We start from the raw sequence: 21,817 nt of genomic DNA, 5'->3' as shown, positions 1-21,817 counted from the left end.
TTACTACCCGAGTAGGAAAATTAATGACAGATGTCAAATTGTCCCTCGGGTTTGCGTTCTTGCGTTCTTAGCGTAAGTGTTTGTCAGAAGGGGCGTATAACCACTTGCAGACTACGCCTACTTCTCTAGCGTTCAAGTCTCAAAATTATAGGGGAAAATAAACACCTAAATCTTTTTGTGCAAGCTCCGACTTTCTATTTTATCACAATGGTTATCCATCTCTATGAAAGAGGAGTCAACAAAATATTGTGCTCTTCTCAGGACAATGTTGGTGAAAGAAAATTCGTGACAAGATCGCGGAGCGACGGAAAATGCCTGTGTCTTAATGATTGTCCTTCCCACTCGATTGTTATGTTGATCTCAACCTCTCCTATTTCCTGAAAATACGGAACAGGCTGCCTTCTTTGAGCTTTCTATATGTTACCCTTCAAACCCTTCTGGTAAGGTTCTCATGCAGCGCAGGAATATTCCAGAAGAGTAAAGGTGTCTCACATTGTTACCGCGATAAAAGGCGGTCTTTTCTTCATTTTGTCCACATCGTTTTGTATGTTATGGTCTCAATTTAGTTGTTTGTAGTTGTAATCACTAGGCCTTTAGATGACTCTACAACGTTTTAAGCTGCGTAATTTACAGTTTAACCGAAATTGAAAGGAATGGCTTAGCGCTCACATGAAGGGCCTCACACATTTTATTATTCAGGGGTCAGTTTTCACTCTTCTCACAATACCGACCTCTTAACTAAATCATTTTGTAATTCCTTTTGGAACTATGCCTTTAATACACGTTAAACGAGAGGATCAACTGCAAAGAAAGATGACGGCTAAGATTGTCTCCTTAATCGTTGCTAAACATTAACAAAAGAAGAGGGCCTACAATGCTTCCCCGAGTGAAGCGTTCACGTGACGTCTCGTCAGTCAGTATGCACTGTAGTATTCCTGAGAGTATATAATGAATGCGGTGGCACATGACAGACCGAACTCAATATGCACGAAATTTTATTAAAACCTGCTTATGATAAATGGTGTCAAAAGTGTTGTGGACATTTAGATATGTGGAACCTACTTGAGATCCGATGTTTATAAGACTTTTATGTTGTGAATGTTACGTGACCGTTTTTTTCCAAAACTGTCCCATAACTAATATAAAATCGGAATAGAAAGACCTATTATATAAGAATGAGAAATCAACATAAATGAAATGCATATTAGTACCAGTGATTGTGAGTAGTTAATTGCCTTGCTTTACGGTTTCAGTTGGATGTGCGAGGTAGGGTGAAACAGAGATAGTCAGAGAAGGAAGGCGATAAAAAGGGAGACAAAAAAACATAGAAAGGGGAGACAATGGAGGGAAAATATACACTGACAAGGAGACGTTCATGGGAGGACAATTAAAAATGACTACATACAGATAAAAAAAGCAGTTGGCGATTCGTAGAACGCTGAGATTCGTAGAGCATGAGACACTGAAGTCTCATGCACTGTTTAAAAGTTGGCCATAATATTAAAACACTCCAGAATAAAGACACCTTAGAGCCACTTGAAGAGATGAAGCATAACAAAGAATAAAAACTGCCAGAAGGGACGTGCTGAGGGAGAGGACTGAGAGGTTGGAAAAAGAGGGGAGAGGAGTTGCAGTGTAGGAGGGGACAGGATGAAAGGAATAGGAGGATCAGGAGGTGTACCAAAAGGCAGGAAACAGGGGAATGGGAGATGAAGAGGGAAGGCAAAGCAGAAGGGTGTGCAGAGACACTGAAGGGGAGAATGGGAGAGGGATGGAGTGTAGGAGGGGGGAAGACACTCAGAAGAAGGGAGGGGGAGGAGAGGGAGTTCTGAGGAGGAGGCAGGTGGAAGGTGGAAGGTGGGGCTAGAGTTGGTAGGAGGGTAGACGTCAGGGTGAGGTTCATCACTTGGGAGGGGTAGGTGCTGGAAGTTGCATTGGGATAGGAGGTGGAGGGTGTAGAGATGGAGAGAGGGCGGGACACACCAGTAAAGGTGCGGCAATGGGCTTGGGGTGGAGAGAAAGGGGGGGCACCATGGGATGGGGGGATAGAGTCAGCAGACTATATATTGTGTGTGGATGTGTTCTAGGAAAAGTAGAAGGTGTGGGAAGGGGATGAGGATATGGAAGATGAGGTGAAATGCATAGTGGTCAAGGATTTGGAGGGCGTAACAGAATTCGGAAGGGGCAGAAATCCAAGCAACGCTGGCATAACAAAGGATGGGGCAGATAAAGCATTTGAAGGTGTGAGGGATGGTGGAAGGAAGCAGTCGTCATGCCCGGCTGGACAAAAGATTCAGGAGGCGTAGTTTGTTGTGGGTTTTCTGTTGGAATGTAGGGAGATGGGGAGACCAGGTGAGGTGTCAGTAGAGGATGAGGAAAAGGTATTTGAGAGTAGGAGTAATGTGGACAGGATTGCCATAAATGGTTATGCAGAAATCATGGAGATGAAAGGAGCGAGTGGTGTGCACTATGATGATCGCCGGGGTCTTGGAGGGGTTGATACAAAGGAACCACTGTTTGCATCAAGTGGTGAATTGGTCAAGTTGGGTAAGGAGGTTCTGTTGGGACTGTTGAAGGGTAGGATAAAGGACTAAGAAGGCGGTGTCATCAGCAAAGTAGAGGAAATGAACAGGTGGGCGGCGAACACCGGAAGGCAGCGATGGTGGAGATCGGGCGGAAGTGGCGGCAGCGGCTGCGGCGGCGGCGGCGGCAGTGGCAACGGCAGTGGCAAGCCCCGGGCGGTGGCAAACACCGGGAGGTGGCGACCAGGTGACTGTAAACACCGGGAGGCGGCGACGGCGGACGGACGACATTGGCCGGCCGGCAGGCAGGCAGGCAGGTTGGCAGGCCGACGGACAGCCGGATGGACTGCATTAGCAACAGCAAGAGGCGCTTCGAAACCATAGATGCAACACTGAGGAGAGCGCATGCTCTGTAATCTGTCGACTTCGAAGTGAGGGAATCCAACCCTCGAGGGACTAAGTGCTCGAAGTGCAGCGGTGTTTATGCTGGCCGAACTTGACACTGTTGGCCGTTGTATTCACGTGGCAAGACGGTGGCGCACTCAGTAGGCGAAGGTTTCTCTTTTAGTAAGGACCAGGAACAGCACTATTGCAAACAAGAGTAGCAAGCAGTGCTTCTTTGGTAAAAGCTAGATGCCACAGGTAACATCAAGTGAATAGGGTGAGAGTCCATACTTGGGGCCCTGCTGATAAGTGTGGGATGCCACCATAAGTTAGATTCAGAAAAACGAAGTTTTACGCAATATAGAAACTGCCATGACTGTTTAATGTAAATAAATTGGGAATTCGAATGAGAAAACTCGACTGCGTTTACCGAGATCTCACTTCATTGGTCATAGCAAGAGATCGAATGATCAGATAAAGTGTCTGCTTGTGTGTGTGTGTGTGTGTGTGTGTGTGAGAGAGAGAGAGAGAGAGAGAGAGAGAGAGAGAGAGAGAGAGGCATTTTTTCAGCATTAAATGGCAGGAAGCATGTTACTGGTTAGCTACCAGAAGAAAGAGTCAGGGAAGTCGACCAGCGTCTTTTCAGAAATCCTCTGCTGATTGGCACTCGGAATGTCTGTAGTCCAGCTACTCAGACAATAGTCAAATTGTTATTTCTTAGGTGATTTTGACGCAAAAACAGATGTGTGTAGCCCTGGTCCGATGTAAGACAGGTTCCTGGTGGTTGTAACCGGATCAGGTTAAATAAGTAAAATAAAGAAGCCCAAAAGTAGGAGCTTTTCTTTTAAGAATTAATCGGAACAAACCACTCGATTTTCGACATTTGGCTGTTGCAGTTCTTCATCTCTGTGAGCCTTCACCATGAGACTTCTATTCCACTGGACTGCAACCTGACAGGGTCCATCTAAGAGCAGATGAGCCGAGGGACTTGGAACTGTTTCGGGTTGCCTCGAACTTAGCCACATGCGAGAGTCGTTGGTGCACTGCCAAAGACTAACTGCACAGCAGCTTCAGCCCCCACGTATTTATCGATATGGTCAGATCAACCCCCGACTGCGAGAAGGTCCATAGGGACAGTAAAGTGATTTTGATAAAACTGCAGTAACCTCACGCTCTGCACTGCGACGACTTGTTTTCAGGTTCCAATGACCAATTTGGTTCCAGCTCCGGCCACAGACTAAAAGCATAACCTTACGTAATACTGTCTGTCTTTGTACTAACATTACGACACTACACCGTACAATTTCGCAACCACTGTTGTTTCACTTGTTTATAAGCGGTTATTAGAATCATACAACAGCCTTTTTAGTCAGATGTGCCAGGTTTTCACTTTAGGGTTGTTATTCCTTGTCAGATGATTTATGAGTCTTCTTAACGTAATGAATCGGATCACTTATGATTTTTGTTTCATTTAGTAGCCACTGAATTCCTAATTAGTTACTTTCGAGGATGTCTAGTGAATTAATGTCAGATAACAGGACCTATTAGCCTACTTGCATATTGGGCAGCGTATGTCTCCTTGCGTAATAAAGAGCAAGATGAGTTCCACAAGGGGCGATATTGCCCGAATCCGTGCTGGTTTTGTATGAATATAAAGTTTTCTTCGATGTATTTCATAATGTTGAAGCACGGTGTATCTTACTACATCTATATGTCAATGATATGGGTTTATAATTCAAGGGATTATTTACATTTCATATGCATTGGTGTGACCTGTGTAATTTCCTTACCCTTAGACACAGACACGTTACTACCTGGCAAACAAATATTGAAACTCGTATTTCTGAGATCTGATACAAACTGGAAAATAATTTGTAATCATGGCGGGCATCATCAGATGGTGGTTGCGAGCGTATTGCTGTGCACAATAGGTACGACTCTGAGGAAAGAAAGAAAAACAAATCAGGCAAGCTTCGTGCCGAGTTCAGTGAGAAGCGGAATGCATAATATATTAAAACCACCATCAAATTCAGTTAAGGGGGGGGGGGGGGGGGCGGAGAACTAAGTCAGATTCGTGCAGGCAGTACGACAACACGATTGTAGGATGACGAATGACCTAAATATCCAGAGTATTGCTTGCCAGAAAAACTCCACAAGATACAAGAAATGACCGGTACAAATATCTCAGGGACGTATGGGCTAATAGGCAATTAAAAGAAACGACGGAACACAATAAGTTTTCTATCATTAACGTCCGCTAATAATGTGCGGTCGACTCCTCTGTTCAGGCACGCCTCTCTGAGAACACGTCATATGAATTAAAGGACACAGAGAAGTGAAGAGGTTTAAAAGATAATTGAAAGGCAGAACAATTTTGACATTGAAGTATATTAATACTACTTACATATTATTTATTTATATAATACCTTTACTAGAGCGCAACGGAAGTGCAGCCAATCTTACCATGATAACATACGGAAGACGACTCTAATTAAGTTTACTCAAAACAGTAGAAGAGTAAAGACAGCGGACGAACGAAATTAGTCCAGCATTTACATGTATCTTCTAGACCTGAGTTTTCAACGTTCGATGCAGCAAAGTGCGTGAGTATAATTAGGATAAGAGCACAGGTGCCTAGTTTACGTAGTCATTGTATGAACAATTCATACTTGCAAATTTTGGGAGATAAAATGTAATACTTCAGTACGAATCGGTTATATACCATTGCTAAAAATGGAACTATTTCACTTTCGTACTCTGAAAGGGACCTAACTGGACAACACGGACGAGAGTACTCTCCTTAATTAAGATGTTCACACTAGTAAAAGTTGTTCACACTGGGAGGTGTGCTTCGGTCGACTGAGGCACATTTACTGCACCTTACTTGGTGAAAGAATTTCGAAACACTGTGGCACACTTTTTTACTGTTCACCAATGTTTCGTGCAGTGTGCGCCCTTTAATACGGAGGAATCACCTTCGTATCAGATAGCCAATAAATACAAACGAAAAGGTATACCACAGACAACAAGATTGGGAGAAAACTAGCCCACAACATTAGTACACGAAAGTCACTTAATGACACAGGTTTGTACAAAGTTGACAGTATGGAGTGCGACTGCTTCTACATAGGTCAGACAGGCAGATGATTTGAGATTAGATTCAAAGAACAAATGGCAGCACTAAACAACAAAGATTATCACACATCAGAAAAGGCCACCCACCTGCATGAAACGAAACACCATGTTAACAAAACAAGTATCAGCATCCTACCACCCAATGTAAAGGCGAAAACTAGACGTTCTTGACACACACAATATACAAACACCAAACAAAACAATCTGAATCTATCTTAAATGACAAAAATGACAATGTTTACAATAGTACCATCTCTGGTTTTAGAAACTGACTGCATTATTAAATTTTCAGTGCACATACACCAACACATTGAGACACGCACACATAATCACACACGTTAATATTTACCTTAAATATTTAGTTACGTTACCACGACATCTCCCAAATCTAAAAAGCGATTGACCTCATTTAGAGATATATCATCACACTAACCGCTTGTATCCCCTGACAGCTTGAAACTATATGTGCATCAACTAAAGGCATGAATTGTACTTCCATCAGCATATTTTAAAGCAATAACCAATGCATTAACCCAACTGTTAGACAATTATTACAAGTAACAGATATAACCCCCTACTTTCCAATCACTTCCCCCACCCTCTCCCTCCCTCTCATTTACTCTTTCTTTTCGTCTCCCTCTGCCTCGATCCTTTCATCTCTATCTGTGAATCCCAACCAAAATTGTTATTTGTGTATAATTTTACCACTGTAGCAAACATAACTGTCGTACTTACAGGTTGTAACATGTCACCTGATTATATAAACGAGTACGAAGTTGAAGCTATATTAACTTGACGAAACCGGCTTTATATACCACCTGAAATATTTCTTCCCAAGCATATATTCAACACCTCAAAACCAAGATCTCCAATATTCTTTAAAATTTATTCTCTAATACTGTTGTTACGATGTATATTCTTTGTACTTTGTGATAATGTACTTCTGCTATGTGATAACGCTCTTCTGCTATATGATCCTTCCACCTAATAGTTTCCAGACACCATATTTGCTTACGAATTATGACAGTCTGCATGTGATGTGTTGCGACACTGAAAGGAACCTGTGACCACTGGAGATACACTGTTTTAGTTATTTTATCTTTACTGTTGGATATAAGTTTAGTTTTAGTCAAAAAAATCCAAAACTATGTTCTGAAATAGTCTTGTTTCTCCGCTTGACAGTGCCACAAGTTCCTCAAAAAAAAAAAAAAACACGTAACAAAACACACAAACAAAAGTCATACTAACAAATGATGATGGAGGTTTAAACCCTCGAAACGCGTCGTCGAGATAAATAAACTGTGACAGGTAACAGTAAATTGTTGTTTCTTTCAATTAACGTCAATAACAGTCACGGTAAAGCCTAACCTAAAAAATGGTCGCATTTAATCCTTCATTTTCATTATGGATTCTACAGGGCCCGCAACGTTATAGAAGCCTTTTAAGGACATTATTTGTGTAACAAGCCCAAATATTGGTATATTCAAAGTTTCTGGTGCTACGAGGTTGTTTGAGCTCCACGGCCATTAGCTAAGTATCTGCAAACACACGTAGCTGTCAGTGCACATAACTGTGTCAATTTGTAACTAATAACAATTTTGTATATATCTGTCGTAGTGCTTATTAGCTTTCAACTTCGAAAACGTAACTAGTGAATCGAGCTGGAATAACTCTGACATAGATGTAGCAATTGAATTACCTACACTGCATTTCCTTTACCTTTTCCTGCCATTTTATATCTGAAAGAGACACTTACAGTTAGACTAGAGCTTAGAAAAGTAAAAATATGCCATAAATCAGCCATTAACCTCCGTTTCAAGGAAACAGCTGTGTCCTTCAAATCCCTTCCTTTTCTTACGTCCTCTTTTTCTGTCTCCTCTGCTTTTTCGTGCGATATCATCAGCGGCGCTGTTTCAGAAAGTAGATTCTATCGTGTGGTATGCAAAAATTTGCAGTATTATGCGTCTGCGAGACATTTCATTTCCAGTCCTAAGCACCACTTCAGAAAGGAGCCCCAAACTCTTGTGGAGATGAATCCGACAGCGCTCCCTCTCGAAAGAGCAGGAGACGCCCCACCGGAGCCGGCGGGCGAAATTTTTAAGGGACCAAGTTTCTTGCACGTGCTTGCCTCGTCGAAACGGCAGAAGTTGGGGCGAAAGCAATATGCGTAATAGGTAGTGGCCACACTCACAAATAAAGTACAATCTCTTATTACGCAACAGGCAGCGCCCTGCCTTAATTTACGATTAAACATGAAAATGTTTTCACTGTTCTGTTGGCAAGTATCAGAAAACGGCTTAGTTTTGTTTTTTGCGTGTACTGCGGAAATGTCCGCAACAAGTAATCGCGGCGTCCAGTTTGGCATTGGGTTGACAAATGAGACACATTTTCTCTGTTAAATCATAGCTAAATACAGTAGAACGACCTGTCAAGTAGAAATAATTTCAATTAATTTTTTTAAAACTTTCATTACCTGTCAGTACCTTAATTCAAAAGTGAGGTGGTAAAATATTTTTTGGACTGTATACTTGATTCATTCTGTTGAAAGATCAAGTTTAACTGTGGACTGTGAAGGCTTGTTTCTCTCCTAGTGCTTTGTTTATAGCACTAAACTGTTGTATTGAAACTTTACATTAGTTAAAAGAAATCTTCATAAGACAGCAAATGTACTGTGAGGCTGGTGTTAATACGCAAACAGAATCTTCAACCTTGCCTAGATGAAATGCGATGTTGGATGGTATGTATTATCAACATGGCAAGTTTTTTTCGAATGACTACTTTGGGTATGTTTCTAGCATTATCACAGAAAAATATTCTTTTTCACATCAGTGAACGGAGGTAAGCAAAGTAGGCTAGTTTTCTAATGGTTTCATAACCAAAATAAGCAATTACACGTAGCACAGACATTGCTGATCTCAACCATTTGACAAGTGATTTTAAGTTCAAGTTCCGATCAAGATGCACACTAAGTGATTTTGAATCTCACCTGTATGAATTTCTTTCCCATCCTGCTGAATCGTTCATGATGATGGTGGTATTTTGTTGTATAGAATTGAATTAATTAGTGAAAAGGTACTCCACTTGCATTTAATAGCGCTTAATTTGCAGACAAACGACTTTTCACATTATATTAGGCCACTGTCAAGTGCATATTCTGCTGTAGCGATCATTTAACATTGCATCTCTGCAGCGTAACGTGCACTTGATAATGTCCTAACATGTATTGAGATTTATTTATTATCTATCTATTTTATTCATTTACATTCGAGTCCCATGGATCCTCGATGCTACTGCATCGTTGGAATATTGAACGTGTCAACAAAGTTCTAAGAATAGCAACTGGAGAGGCTTTTCGTTAATTGAATGACAGTTACGGAATTAACCAAACATGGAGAATTTAAGAACTGAATTAATTGTGTTTCTTCAAAGCTGTACGAGATAGCGTAATGAGCACCAACAATAACACATTTTAATTTTTCACTTATTGCTCGCTCTCTTGTTGCAACTTGAGTGACCTTCATTGGATCATTAGGAAGAACAATTACTGTTTCATTGCTACAAGATGAAAGATTATTCATGCATATCAAGAACAATAAAGTCTCAAAAGTGAAGCCTGTGGAACTGTATCAGTAATTTTTTCCCGTTCAGAACAATATTCGTCACAAGCACTGTGTGATCTATCTAACATGACACTTTCCTTTCTATTAGTTCAATATGAACTATAACACTTCCTCATTTTACTTCAAAAGGAATGAAGGTGAAGTTTCATTAAACGAATATTGTGATTATTCCGACAAATACAGGTACCTAAGACTCTTCACAAAAAAGTTCATGTATATCTAATCTTGTCATTAAGAAACTTCAGTACGCTGTCAGTGAAATGATTGATATCATGTTCGACTGAGAGCTCCTTCTGCAATCGAAATTGTGCCTTCCTTTGAATCACACATTCGAAGGTCTTAGACATATTATATGAAAACTATTTAGAATAAAATTAATAGTGAAATGAGTCTATGGTTATTAATGCGTGTGTTACTACATCTCGAAGAGACTAATAATGGCACACTTTTGTCTGCAGGAAAGATACTTTATGAGAGAATGTGCAATAGCAACGTATTTTTGTTAACCGAACGCCTCATTGTACGAAATAAATATAACGTGCTTCCCCACGGTGACATAAAACTGCACAGTAGAAAATATTATTATTACTTGTGATCAGAGTGAAATTTAGAACGTAAGGAAAAAGATTTACACAATTATATGGACACAACTATCACAAAATTAGTTTAATAGGCCTACAGGGAGTGGGCAGTTGATAGTGTGAATGGTACAGTCCATAATGAGTTACCGTAGCAGCTTCTGCGTTCTCCACTGTAGCAGATTATCCCAACCTTAACTTGTTCAGTACTTACTTCAAGAAGACCCAAGGAACGAAGTAATGTCAGTAGAAAATAATTACGATTTACAGACAACGATCACTTAGGTGTAGTTTCATCACCAAAAGTTGTGACAAAGTGAAGACCTAGAGGTGCCGTTTTAAATGACCTTTTCACTAATGCGACTCGTCAAAAGGCTACAGGATGTCAGTGACAAAAGAAATGCTAATTGGAAGGGACACATAGAAAATGTTGTGGGGAAGGCTAACCAAAGACTGCGTTTTATTGGCAGGACACTTAGAAATGTAACAGACCTACTAAGGAGACTGCCCACACTACCCTTGTCCATCCTATTTTAGAATACTGCTGCGCAGTGTGGGATCCTTACCGGATAGGACTGACGGAATACATCGAAACAGTTCAAAGAAAGAAAGCACGTTATGTATTATGGCGAAAAATGGGAGAGAGTGTCACAGAAATGCTACAGTATTTGGGCTGTAAATCATTAAAAGAAAGGCATTGGTCGCTGAGACGGAAACTTCTCACGACATTCCAATCACCAACTTTCTCTTCCGAATTCTAAAATATTTTGTTGACACCGACCTACATAGGGAGGAACGATCACCAAGATAAAATAAGGGAAACCAGAGCTCGTACGGAAAGATATAGGTCTTCATTCTTTCCGCGTGCTATACGAGATTGGAATAATGGAGTTCGTTCAACCCTCTGCCAGGCAGTTAAATGTGATTTGCAGAGTATCCATGTAGATGTAGATGTAGATGAAGATATACAGGAGACAGTTTTTTTCAGTATAACTGAATGGATGGGGTCGATCTTACTAAGACAAAGGACTCCAGATGAGCGTCGGGAGCTGAAATACCACATCTCTGAAGTTACTGAGTCCCCACTGTGAAACTAGAAAAACCATTCCTCATGTCGTGGTGCTTATCTAACTATCAGAGAAAGAAAACGAGTTCAAATTCATGGCAGGGAAATCTCCAGTCAACTCGATAATGCATTATGGGACAGACTCAATCATTAGTACTCCAATCTTATTAACATAGCACACGGTCTACATCTACATCTAAATCTACATCTACATCCATAATCCGCAAGCTACCCTTCTATTCCAGTCTCCTGTTGTTCGTGGAAAGAAGGATTGTCGCTATGCCTCTATGTGGGCTCTAAACTCTCTGATTTTATCCTCATGGTGTCTTCGCGAGATATACGTAGGAAGTAGCAATATACCTCTTGATTCCTCCGTGAAGTTATGTTCTCGAAACTTCAACAAAAGCCCGTACCGAGCAGTCTTCCACTGGAGTTTATCTATCATCTCCGTAACGCTTTCGCGATTACTAAATGATCCTGTAATGAAGCGCGCTGCTCTCCGTTGGATCTTCTCTATTTCTTCTATCAACATTATATGGTACGGATCCCACACTGCTGAGCAGTATTCAAGCAGTGGGAGAACAAGCGTACTGTAACCTACTTCCTTTGTTTTCCGATTGCATTTCCTTAGGATTCTTCCAATGAATCTCAGTCTGGCATCTGCTTTATCGACGATCAACTTTATATGATCATTCCATTTCAAATCACTCCTAATGCGCACTCCCAGATAATTTATGGAATTAACTGCTTCCAGTTGCTGACCTGCTATATTGTAGCTAAATGATAAGGGATCTTTCTTCCTATGTATTCGCAGGTCATTACACTTGTCTACATTGAGATTCAAATGCAATTCCCTGCACCATGCGTCAATTCGCTGCAGATCCTCCCGCATTTTCAGTACAATTTTCCATTGTTACAACCTCTCGATATACCACAGCATCATCCGCAAAAAGCCTCAGTGAACTTCCAATGTCATCCACAAGGTCATTTATGTATATTGTGAATAGCAACGGTCCTACGACACTCCCCTGCGGCACACCTGAAATCACTCTTACTTCGGAAGACTTCTCTCGTTGAGAATGACATGCTGCGTTCTGTTATCTAGGAACTCTTCAAGTCAATCAGAAAATTGGTCTGACACTCCACATGCTCTTACTTTGTTCATTAAACGACTGTGGGGAACTGTATAGAACGCCTTGCGGAAGTCAAGAAACACGGTATCTACCTGGGAACCCGTGTCTATGGCCCTCTGAGTCTCGTGGACGAATAGCGCGAGCTGGGTTTCACACGATCGTCTTTTTCGAAACCCATGCTGAATCCTACAGAGTAGATTTCTAGTCTCCAGAAAAGTCATTATACTCGAACATAATACGTGTTCCAAAATTCTACAACTGCCACATTAAGGTGACCACTGCGCATGTTAGACGTCAGTAACCAATACAGTAGCACTAGCAGGGGAGCGTACATAAAGCGTATGGGTGGGACGCGGAAAACAGTGCACTGGTTGTCACTATGCGGAAATGGTGCTAATGGATATCCAGCTGTTCAGCAACTTATCACGCAAATAATTCAAGCGGCTACCGACAGCGTCTCCTGTTTATCGAACGTTGCTGCTTATGGGCCAACGTAGCCGTTGCCTGATTCACGTACCCATGCTAACATCGGCGACATAGGCTGGAATTTGCACTCCAGTATCGCAAGCGGACTTGACAGAAATTCCTAGGAAGTTCTGGTCATACGTTAAATCAGTAAGTGGCTCGAAAGAGCATATCCAGACACTCCGGGTTGATGATGGCATTGAAACAGAGGATGACACGCGTAAAGCTGAAATACTAAAAACCTTTTTCCAAAGATGTTTCACAGAGGAAGACCGCACTGCAGTTCCTTCTCTAAATCCTCGCAGAAACGAAAGAATGGCTAACATCGAAATAAGTGTCCAAGGAACAGAAAAGCAACTGGAATCACTCAACAGAGGAAAGTCCACTGGACCTGATGGGATACCAATTCGATTCTACACAGAATACGCGAAAGAACTTGCCCTCCTTCTAACTGCCGTGTACCGCAAGTCTCTAGAGGAACGGAAGGTTCCAAGTGATTGGAAAAGAGCACAGGTAGTCCAAGTCTTCAAGAAGGGTCGTCGAGCAGATGCGCAAAACTATAGACCTATATTTCTGACGTCGATCTGTTGTAGAATTTTAAAACATGTTTTTTGCTCGCGTATCATATCGTTTCTGGAAACCCAAAATCTACTCTGTAGGAATCAACATGGATTCCGGAAACAGCGATCGTGCGAGACCCAACTCGCTTTATTTGTTCATGAGACCCAGAAAATATTAGATGCAGGCTCCCAGGTTGATGCTATTTTCCTTGATTTCCGGAAGGCGTTCGATACAGTTCCGCACTGTCGCCTGATAAACCAAGTAAGAGCCTACGGATAATCAGACCAGCTGTGTGGCTGGATTGAAGAGTTCTTAGCAAACAGATCACAGCACTTTGTTCTCAATGGAGAGACGCCTACAGACGTTAAAGTAATCTCTGGCGTGCCACAGGTGAGTGTTATGGGACCATTGCTTTTCAGAATATATATAAATGACCTAGTAGATAGTGTTGGAAGTTCCATCCGGTTTTTGCGGATTATGCTGTGGTGTACGGAGAGGTTGCAGCATTAGAGAATTGCGCCTGAGGAGGTTCAGGCGTGAACCCCGTGCTGCCCGTAATCGCAGCAGGATGGCAACAGACCGTATTATTCGTTTCGGGCCTCTTGATAAGTATGGAAGTGTGATTACGCATGTCAATCACATCGCGATTACGGGCAGCATGGGGTTCACGCCTGAGCCTCAGGACGTGCGCTAGCAGGGCATGTCGGGTGTTTCAAGCGTCAACTTCGCGTCTTAATATCTCGGGATGTAATGGGAATATTGCGATGCAATTAACGCCACTGTGCATGTGCTTTGTCATGCTATGGATTGCTGAAGAAAAAATATAAAATATAGGAGGTCCTTTTAAAAAAACATAAGTTTGTGTTAAGAAACACATATGCTTTCGTTTTAGAATGTTTCCAAATATGTACATTCATGGGCCCCAGCCCTACATTGATACCGGTGAAAGTCGTTTTCCAATAGCTGTTATAGATCCAGAGATATTTTGGGTGGACAAGATAGCTGGGACACCCTGTATATGTATATTGCTCCTTCTTACAAAAGGTGTGTAACAATTTCCATTATTTGACATTTGAGAATTAATGATATTCATCGATATATTGCGTAGTTGTTAATCAGAAGGGAACTTCCGAAAGACTGGATACGAACCTGCATTTAATAATCCAAGAACTCCATTACTTCTTCGGAAGGTTAAACTTCATCAAAGCCAAATATCCGCTTGTTCTGAGGTTTCCCGACTGATTATACAACGCTCCCAAAAATACGAGGCATTTTATCTGTACAGATTAGCAGACTGCCGCAAAGCACGAGCCTGCAGAGAAGAAGAATCATCGCCTGATTTCATGCTAACAAGTAAAATTTCTGAATCATCTTCAGTGACTATGACTGTGTTTCCTATTATGAATGATTGATTGCTCGAACGAATTGAGAACAACATAACTACATAATTACATAGATACGAGGAAAAATTACATGTTAATTGTACGCCAAGAGTAGAAAGTTCCTGCAGCCTTCTCTCCTTTTTCTTCATGAATTAAGCTATATTTTCGTCCACCGTATTTGCTACAGCACTGAGTCCTGTCCTCCAATGTACAAAAGTTGGGGAGGGAGAGGTTTCGTAGTCATTTGATGACCAGACTATCTCAGGATCACTCGTCACCGTTTGCTGCTAATGCGACCACGGTTTGCTGGTTTTGGGAAATGTAAATGATATACTGCGAACAGTGGATGAAAGGCAACAGGCAGATTCCATATTTCTAGATTTCCGGAAAGCATTTGACACGGTGCCTCATTGCAGGCTGTTAACGAAGGTATACGGCATGAGTGCACAGATATGTAAGAGGGTCGAAGACTTCTTAGGTAATGGAACCCAGTACGTTGTTCTCGACGGTGAATGTTCTTCAGAGACAAGGATAGCGTGACAGGATCGCTCTTGTTCTCTATATACATAAATGATTTGCCGGACAGGGTTAGCAGCAATCTTCTGTTTTTTGCTGATGATACTGTGGTGTCAAAGTTGAGTGACTTTAGGAAGAAAGAAGACGACTTAAACAAAATGTCCAGTTTGTGTAATGAATGGAAGATGGCTCTAAATGTGGAAAAATGTATGTTAATGCGGATGATCAGGAAGATCAAACCTGTAATATTCGGATACAGTTTTACTAGTGTTCTGCTTAATTACACTCCTGGAAATGGAAAAAAGAACACATTGACACCGGTGTGTCAGACCCACCATACTTGCTCCGGACACTGCGAGAGGGCTGTACAAGCATTGATCACACGCACGGCACAGCGGACACACCAGGAACCGCGGTGTTGGCCGTCGAATGGCGCTAGCTGCGCAATATTTGTGCATCGCCGCCGTCAGTGTAAGCCAGTTTGCCGTGGCATACGGATCTCAATCGCAGTCTTTAACACTGGTAGCATGCCGCGACAGCTTGGACGTGAACCGTATGTGCAGTTGACGAACTTTGAGCGAGGGCGTATAGTGGGCATGCGGGAGGCCGGGTGGACGTACCGCCGAATTGCTCAACATGTGGGGCGTGAGGTCTCCACAGTACATCGATGTTGTCGCCAGTGGTCGGCGGAAGGTGCACGTGCCCGTCGACCTGGGACCGGACCGCAGCGACGCACGGATGCACGCCAAGACCGCAGGATCCTACGCAGTGCCGTAGGGGACCGCACCGCCACTTCCCAGCAAATTAGGGACACTGTTGCTCCTGGGGTATCGGCGAGGACCATTCGCAACCGTCTCCATGAAGCTGGGCTACGGTCCCGCACACCGTTAGGCCGTCTTCCGCTCACGCCCCAACATCGTGCAGCCCGCCTCCAGTGGTGTCGCGACAGGCGTGAATGGAGGGACGAATGGAGACGTGTCGTCTTCAGCGATGAGACTCGCTTCTGCCTTGGTGCCAATGATGGTCGTATGCGTGTTTGGCGCCGTGCAGGTGAGCGCCACAATCAGGACTGCATACGACCGAGGCACACAGGGCCAACACCCGGCATCATGGTGTGGGGAGCGATCTCCTACACTGGCCGTACACCACTGGTGATCGTCGAGGGGACACTGAATAGTGCACGGTACATCCAAACCGTCATCGAACCCATCGTTCTACCATTCCTAGACCGGCAAGGGAACTTGCTGTTCCAACAGGACAATGCACGTCCGCATGTATCCCATGCCACCCAACGTGCTCTAAGTCAACTACCCTGGCCAGCAAGATCTCCGGATCTGTCCCCCATTGAGTATGTTTGGGACTCGATGAAGCGTCGTCTCACGCGGTCTGCACGTCCAGCACGAACGCTGGTCCAACTGAGGCGCCAGGTGGAAATGGCATGGCGAGCCGTACCACAGGACTACATCCAGCATCTCTACGATCGTCTCCATGGAGAATAGCAGCCTGCATTGCTGCGAAAGGTGGATATACACTGTACTAGTGCCGACATTGTGCATGCTCTGTTGCCTGTGTCCAAGTGCCTGTGGTTCTGTCAATGTGATCATGTGATGTATCTGACCCCAGGAATGTGTCAATAAAGTTTCCCCTTCTTGGGACAATGAATTCACGGTGTTCTTATTTCAATTTCCAGGAGTGTATGTGGGCGTAACGTTATAAAGCTACATGAGGTGTAACGAGCATGTGGCAACTGTGCTGGGGAAGGTGAATGGTGGGCTTCGGTTTATTGGGAGAGTTTTAGGACAGAGTGGTGCACCCATAAAGGACACCGCATATAGGACGCTGGTGCGACCTATTCTTGAATCCTGCTCGAGTGTTTGGAATCCATACCAGGTCAGGATGAAGGAAGACATCGAAGCATTTCAAAGGTGGGCTGCTAGATTTGTTACCGGCGGGTTCGAAGAAGATGTAAGTGTTACAGTGATGCTTCGGGAATTCAAATGGGAGTCCACAGAGGGAGGACGACGTTCTTTTCGAGAAACATTTGAAACGTCTCTGTGTAGTCGTTTCATAAGACGCTTGTCGAATTTGGTACAACTTATTCACTTTACTACCTGATTTTAGCTCAATTCATGAACTCTTCCAGAAAGACTGAGCACTCAGACGAGGCCTATTGAGTATTATATGCATGTTTTAATGTGGGTTTTTGGTTTTGTTTTGTGGGAAACGCTGAGTTGCTCATCGTCTGCTGGTAGCAGACGATGTTGCTTCTCGTTCTAAAGAGAGCACAGGATTACCAGGTTAGGTTTCCAGTACCTGAACAGAGAGGTTTAACCATCCTATTCGAAGGCTGTTTTTGTGTGTGAGGTTGGTGACGGAGGGCTCCCCCTCTGGCAGCTTCCGCTGCACGGGGAGCTAGGTAACCTCGAAAGAGAAAGCGGCCCTCTTCGGTGAACCATTGGTGAGTACGGATCGTAGCTCTTAAGGGGAGTTTCAGGTGATAGGAAGCAGGTTGAGTTAGGACTTCGTTATGTTCAACTGTGGAAGTACTTAAGAACTTCAAGCGAGTTATTTTTCCGAATGTGCCATAATTATATTGCTTTAAATAGGCGATTTTTGGGTGTTTGAGTTAAAAGTTGGGAAGTGTTGAACAACGATGAAGTAGAATTTCTAACGGTAAATCTGATTAGGAAAAGCTGGTTAGGATCAGTTCAGCCGTACGTGAGTGTAATACTGCGTCGAAGCGAGTATGGTTTTTAATCTTATATTTTGTGGGAGTTGCTTTTGTCTTTATCTGTCGATTTTGTGCCACGTCTTTGGTAATCAATGACCCTTCTGGTCCACCACGGCACCGCCATAAACTTTATTTTAACAGTTTGCTTGTCTCATGTGCTATAATTTCTGTATGAATATCTGTTCTATCGTTCGCTTTCTACAAAGGAGCACAACAGTTTGATTCGGAATGCACCACATGCTCTAGTTCGGCCGTTTGCAAGCAGCAGACGCAGTTAGTATGTTGAATAATTATCGCACAACCTCGTGCATTGGTGAAACCTCTGTCCAGAATAGTGCATGTGTAGAATCGTAATGCGAATCTCACTGAGATATTTTTATGGTTTGAAACCAAAGAAGATGATAGTCTCATTGTCTTCCACCCCAATTTTCTGTGTATCTTCTTGCTGTAGTTAAATTGTGCTCTGGTACATTCTCACGTAATTCTTACTTATATATTTCTAGTCAGGCACCAGTTATGTGTAGTTAGGATGTGCAACCAAATACTTAGATACAATAAGTAATCTACGTGAATGATAAATTCGGCGGTGTTGATCTTACCCGTTTACCTCGATTTCCAATGCTGAATTAATCAAGTTGCTTCATGCACGACATGGAGTGGTATTTATCTGGGTACTTAAAGAAATTTGCATATTTATAATCAAATTATTAAAGTAATTAAACTAATAATTTTGCAGCTTCGTTTCTTTCTAAATGGTTAGGAAGGGCTTGGGCTGGTGGCAACCTTGATTTTCTGAATTTTTATCATTATTTGTGTGAGAGAATCAGCTAGAAATGCGAGATAACGTATATGGCTCGATGAGAAACGTCGTAAACATAGTAATACGTTACACATTATTGAAAAAATTTAGACAACCGGCATCTGAAGCCAACTACCGAACGATTCTACTGCCGCTACCATACACTGCGTGTAAGGACCACGAAGATAAGGTACGAGAAATTAGCGTTCATACAGAGACAGTGGTCTTTCCTTCGCTCTATATGCGAATGGAACAGGAAAGAATGTAGTGGTACAGGGTATCCTCTGTCGCGCACCGTTCGATGCCTTGCGGAGTATTTATATAGACGTAGAACTGTCGCAATTGAGACAGCCACACTCACCGATCAGTGATATTAAGAATACAGAGAAAGGAACGAACATTCCTCACACTACTTTTGTGTGATCAGAGATTTAGTTCACAACGAGGAGTGGAATTACGCTTCTCTAATCCGTTACAGAACTGGGACGCCACATTGATGGGCGAGAGGTTATGAGAAATATGAGGCGGCGCGAATGAGCGGTGACTTAAAAGTGACTTTTGTAAAGCAATTTAACGCTTAGCGTGCGGCTGACGTAATATTACGGCACTTGTGGGAAAGGGAATGTGCGCCGCACGTAACATTACGTCACGCCTATTGTATGATCTCCATAGTGTCAGACGTACATTCACAGTTCCCACAAATGTCTGTCAGGTCTGTAGGATTCGTAAATTTCGCTAGATGGTAGCAGCTGATGATCCTCTCTATTCGTGCGGTTCTTTTTCTTTTTTTTAAATTCTGAGTTGATTTTGTGTTCCAACTGCGCAGTGAAGAAGAGAAACGTCTACTGTAAATACTTTAAGAAGTGTAACGTCACGTAAGGTTCTCCGAATAACTTTGCCAGATTTTTGAAAAGAGGTTTAGGCCCATCTAAATTTTAGGGATCAATTTCTTCACAAATTAAGTTTATAAAGATCGCAACGGATAACGCAATATTTTATTATGGGGCAGTCAGAGAAACCTACGTCCAGTTAGCTACGCTTGTGCCAAGAACTACGTATTTTAGTAGCATAATCATCAATGAAAAAATGTGACTCTATTTTCAAACGTATTGAAAAGGGATAAATTAAACGAGCGCGGAAATAGCTTCAGATGAAGAAATATTTATTTTGGCTAAGATTTCGCATGCCTAACCGTAGTGTTTCGTATTTAATAGATAGACAAAACGTTCTTTATACTTTTATATAGTAAATGAACCTATGGCCTCACGTTCGCCATAATCTGGCGAATCCTGTGGGGTGGGGACATCTGGAGAGAACGTGGCCACTGCTCAGTTTCGAAACACAAACACACACTTGCACTAAATCCACATGCCGAAGAAAATGTTGATAGCATTGTTCTAAGAAGTGTTGTATGTACCTCGTGGTTGGCATCGAGCAGGATTTTGGGTGGATGCATACCTTTGCGTGAAGTACTTCGAATCAAAGCAATCTTTCTTGGCCAAATGTACGCTCGATACAATTTTACTGATAATTTAAAAGTCCACCACAAATAAAATAATATGGCAAGCAGGAGTTGTTAAGGCTTCGGCTACGTTTTGAATCTAGGGACCGCATGGTCGCGACTAACGGAAATCTTCCTGTTACGTCACTGATTAACTGTACCAAAATTGTAACCAGAACCAATATGGTAATTCAAAATAGCTAGGAGAAACAACTGTTGAGATTAAAAACTATTACCACTTTCAAATACCTTTTTGTCCTTCGTTCGATGCAGACGTTCTGAATTATAACGTCTGGTCGCTTACCTGTCTTCCGAACAACCCCGCTGCAACTGTCGCGTGGAGCCCTATCCGAACCGCCCGAGGTGGTGGGGGAGGCCCATGACCAACCTCTGCTACGAGAAACGTTTTTGCTGTACTCATCTTTGGGTAAGCCCTCCTGTTTCTGCTCTCTGCCTTTCACCGGCACCGTCGTTTAAGTTGGTAGAAGATTAGGAATCCCACCATATCTCTAGTCCGTCTGCTACTTCGTTTAATTCATTCACACTTGACCACGCACTTTCAGGAAGGGTGAGAAATGGAAATCAGGACACAGGACGTGCTCATAAGACTGACAAGAAATGTGTCTACCCATATTGTTTTTACAGGCATGCACTTATCGGAGCAGAGATTAATTAGTTGCCGCGCGGGATTAGCCGAGCGGTCTAAGGCGCTGCATTCATGGACAGTGCGGCTGGTCCGGCAGAGGTGCGAGTCCTCCCTCGGGCATGTGTGTGTGTGTTTGTGTGTGTGTGTGTGTGTGTGTTTTTTTTTTTTGTTCTTAGGATTACTTGGGTTAAGTAGTGTGTAAGCTTAGGGACTGATGACCTTAGCAGATAAGTCCCATGAGATTTCAAACACACATTAATTAGTTGCATAAAGATTGATTTAATTTTACAATATTATATGTCAGGTGGTATGGAGATTTGTTTTTGTATTCATTTCTAGTCATGTAACGACACCTATAGTGTTGCTACATTACCCTAACCTGTAGAAACAAAAATGGATCCGGATTATCCTTCTGATGGAAGGGTAATCCCATACTTTTTTTTGTTTTGAGTTTTCCCTTTTAAAATAGTCGTGGTCATAAAATACGCACAACAATCAGCCTTGTAACATACCATGGCTCTACACATACAGTCAAATAGCCCCCAGATGAGGTTAAAATGTAAGAATGCCTCTTGTGATGTGGAAATAATATGATTATATTTTGCTAATGAAGTTAGCAGCAGAAAACGGTGTCAAAACAAATAATATGGACCTGAGTTCGAAATATCCCTCTCAAGAGGCCTCAATACCACAGTTAACAGAGCATATAACTCAGTCACATTTCTCATGAAGCTGAATTGAACTAAAACCTAGAGCAGACAAAACTCACTGTGTACCT

Source organism: Schistocerca cancellata, chromosome 6, assembly GCF_023864275.1.
Source record: "Schistocerca cancellata isolate TAMUIC-IGC-003103 chromosome 6, iqSchCanc2.1, whole genome shotgun sequence".
In the NCBI taxonomy this organism is placed as follows: domain Eukaryota; kingdom Metazoa; phylum Arthropoda; class Insecta; order Orthoptera; family Acrididae; genus Schistocerca; species Schistocerca cancellata.
Note: the sequence above shows the minus strand (reverse complement) of the source record.